The sequence below is a fragment of the Silene latifolia genome, chromosome 9 (genome assembly GCF_048544455.1).
Source record: "Silene latifolia isolate original U9 population chromosome 9, ASM4854445v1, whole genome shotgun sequence".
NCBI lineage: Eukaryota > Viridiplantae > Streptophyta > Magnoliopsida > Caryophyllales > Caryophyllaceae > Silene > Silene latifolia.
The window spans coordinates 36449378-36453627 of NC_133534.1; positions in this window are offsets into that span (position 1 = coordinate 36449378).

The window sequence follows — 4250 nt, forward strand, 5'->3', positions numbered from 1 at the left end:
CTCGCTTTCGATCTATTAGTCAGATGGAATATGCTATAATGTTATCTACGAGCCACGAATTCCGCCTACTGGGAGAAGGCACTGCATAAAATGCCAATTTCATATGACAGCAGGCACTGCCAAGCTTCTGTGAAACAGTGCTAATAAATATACGTAACAACTGCAACCAAACACCTTAAAGTGAAGTTTTTTTGTGGTGCTGTGTTAACGAAGTAATCACATAGAAGCAGAGCAAATGTAAGAAACTTACCAACCCGGAAAGACCAATCAGAAACGGGATGTCGAAATGTTGGTTGGTCGTGCGAAGACGGAAAAGGGGCAAAGGTCTAGAGCTATGCTCAGTCTTGTTAATTGCAGGCTTGTCCATACAATCAAACATGAGATCAACATCAGGGACCATGCCAGGATACCGTTTAAGAAGCTGTAATAACCCCCATACAGTAAACATCACTCTACTCTACACACAAGCATAATACATGTCGATAAACAAACGGCCCCCAACTATTATACCCGGAAAGCAGCATAATCCTTAGCTTCCATCAAATGGTCGAAACTTATCCTGCTGTGAGACCATGGCTCCAAATGAGATTTCGAAGTATTATAAACTGTAGAAAAGTATATAATTAAAACTTCAACAATTTCATAAAACTCATCAACGACTAATTTTAAACAAAAATTTATAAAATAAATAATCGAAAGAGTTCGTATTATGAGGAGAAGTTCTATACCAGAAACAGTGAATCTTTCTCGATGATTTCGGCAATATTCGAACCATAAAGACAAGTTGGATTCTTAGTAATGGACACTTATTCTTGCACTCCTCGTTAATCAATCGGAAACTCGATTCTTACCATTTATAATGGACACTTATTCTTGCACAATTTAAAATGAACTTGGATCCTTTGTCTAATCCTCGAGTGATCAAAAACCAAATCAAAAGGTAACTCCTACAATGGCATACTTTAAACATAATTCGAGCATTACCCAGTACGGTAAACTACACAGCCAACTATTCAAAAGGGAATTCAGTCATAATAATCAAGCAACACAAAAATAGGGTTAGGATTCTAAATAAATAAATTAAATTAAATCAGTAAGGAATTAAAGAGATTACAGTGACAGATCGTCAATGGCTAACTAAGTAATTGTAGTAATTAATAGGTAATTAGCAAAAAAACTGCAGGTAACTTGAATCGAACAATGTTTGAAAGCAACGAAAATAAAAGATAGAAGAACAAATCAGGAGTGTAACCTTAATCACCTAATTTTAGTCACAAAAATCGTAAAAATTAAGGAATGAGAAAGAAATTGAGGAAATTGAGAAATTACCTAATTGTTCTGCTCGAAATGAGAAAAAATCATAGATGAAATTAGCGAGAACGAAGAAGAAAGCGGGATTGAAGTTGGATGTACGCTGTAATGGCGATCGAAATCAAAGAGAACGAACAAGGCATGAGCAACGGAAGCGAATGTGATGAATAAGCAGAGATAAATAAGGACGAATAGAGAGAGAAAGTAAAAATGAGAATCAAAGGAAATTAGTGGGTGAGTCCGTGAGATAGGTTGGAGTCATGCTCAAAATAGGTTCAATCTCAACCATTCAGTTATCCAAGATCTAAGGATGTTAGAGGTTCTCACAGTTCTCATTATCTTAGTGGTTCTCATAGGATCCCAAATCTATATATATATATATATATATATATATATAACTAAATGCAAGGTAATTTAAAATGCGATGCAATTATACTTAAGAGGTAGGGAGAGAAAAGTATCATACAATTGGAGATGGTGTGGTTGGCATCTCTCATTCGCCATCATCATCATCATCATCATCATCGCGGTATCTATACCCGCTAGAACCTCCTTGGTCATACCCTCCTCCTTGACCATAGTATCCCCCACCTTGACCGCCAAAGTTCCCGGCTTGGTCCCCTTGATTAGGGAACAAAAGGTGTGGTTGAGCCCAAGATGGACGAGGACCATTAGGGTCGATATACCCTTGTTGTGCCATTTGGTACTATTGAGGATAAAGGGCCAAATAGTTGTTGACCCTCCCATCATATACTCCAAGATCAACCTTCTTCATAAGATCCATCAAATCATTCCCATTCGGAGCATTGGGCACTTGTGGTGTGAATGGCACTTGAGGAGTGGAGTATGTTGGGATGGGTACATAGGAAGGTGGGGCGTTAGCCCTTGCCGGTATCCCGCGAGGTTGTGGAGGTTGGCGGGGTGCTTCTTCTCTTTGAGGGGGGGTTGGGGTATATTTCAATGTCGAGGAGGTAGCTCGGCGTAGGTGAATACCGGCTCAACCTCAGGTCGGTAGCGGGTACATTCCACCCCGTAAGAACAATAGAGGAACACCCTTTTGTAAACCACTCTACACTCCCGGTTTGAGTGTAGGTACACCACCGGTGGTGGTTGAATATGGCATCCTCATCAATTAAAGTGCTACCCTCAAGTGGCACATAATCCCAATGATTGTTAAATCCGGGACAAAGTTCATTCGCCAATATTGTAATTAAACCTCCCATCACGAAGGTCTTGATTTGGGAGCTCCCTTGAGCAAAGTCGAAGAATCTTGTGAGCATCTCAAGGGGGGTGTTGAAGTTATAGGGTCTTGTTCCCCGAACATTTAGATAGGACTCTAGAAAGGTCAAATCAAGGAGAGTGTACCTATCTTGCTCATATCTCCCGTTGATAGTGCCGGCAATAAAGCGTTCGGTGATTCGAATCACCGGATGTTCAATTGCGAAGGTATATCATTGTTTCAAATGTATGAAGTCCTTCCCGGAAATAGCCCTCCAAACTTGGTCCACATCAAAGTCGGCAGGTTTGTCGGTGTTTTCCGTTGGCACAACAAGACCAAAAATACTCACAAATTGGTTGAGGGTTAGTCTATGGTCGTGGTTGCACAATCGGAATTCTATGCAAACGGTCCTTTGCGTGTTTGTGACGATGTGAAGGCTACTCAAGAATTCCAGGGTAAGGCTAAGGTAGGTCTCTTCGTGGGCATAGAATAGTTTTCCAAGCCCCAAACCATCAAAGAACATTTTGGTATGGTACCTTATACCTAGGACCTCTAGTACTTTGGTATCGATGAATTGAGTTGGCTCAAAATGCTTACCTAGCAATGTGACGAACTTCTTGCGATGTTCATTGGAAGTGAAGATCACCTCCGGAAAGTATTCAAGTTGCTCCACCCCTCCTATTATCACAACGCGGTGGTGTCTTGGTGGCATCCTTTCTTGAGCGGATGAAGAAGATGAGCCCTTGCGCTTCTTGGTTGCGGACTCAACGAGTTTCTTGGCTTTTCCCTTGAGATTCATCATTTTGATTTGGGCAAGTTAGGGTTTGGCTGATTTTTGTTGTGATGGGGGGTGTTTGGAGATGAAGATGTGTGGATTAGGTTTAGATAAGGTGAGGAAATGAGGGATGGTGGGGGTGTTTTTATAGAAAAGTAGTGTGGGACGAGTGGCTTAGGGTCGGGCTCGAACGGCTTTTACGAGGTAGGTGCATAAATCCGAGCGTCTTTAGTGTCGGGACGAGCGTCTTGCTGCAGGGGTCCGAGCGTCTTGTGGAGAATACACTCGGATTCTAATCCAGTGATTCTGCCTCATCTGTTGTGGGCTAAGGAAGAGCATATCGAGCTTGAGACGAGCGGCTAAGGTAGGATGAGCGTCTTCTACAGAATCCGCTCGGATTCTAATCCAGTGCAAAATTTTCTTCAAGATGCCTCATAGGACGAGCGTCTTTCTGCTAATATGAGCGTCTCTCCCTGGACGAGCGTCTTATCTTATAATCCGCTCGTATTTAAAGTCAGCGCCAAACAGTACCCATAAGGAGGCTGAGGACGAGCGTATCGCCCTCGGGACGAGCGTCCAGCGCTGTTTTTCATACTTTTCATTCTTTTCTTTCCAAGATCATACCCTTGCACCCTTTTGTTATTCCTCATCTTTTTCTGAAATTGTGCTCAATAAAAATGTAAGAAAACTCTCTCTCACTACTCTCATGCAAGAAATTGTAAATAAAAGTGCGGAAAATGTACAATATTATACAAGGCAAAGGTTCGAGAAATATCTTACAAATGGTGGTTTAAGATAAGACTCCACCAAACTAGTTTAATTTGTAGAAATTCTTTGTCCATAGAGCTCAAGGCTCTTAGGAGGAGATCAAAGGCTTGTGAACAAGCTCCAAATAAGCATAAGTATGATTTTCTTAACTTCAAGACGAAGCTTGTCCAAAGAAAT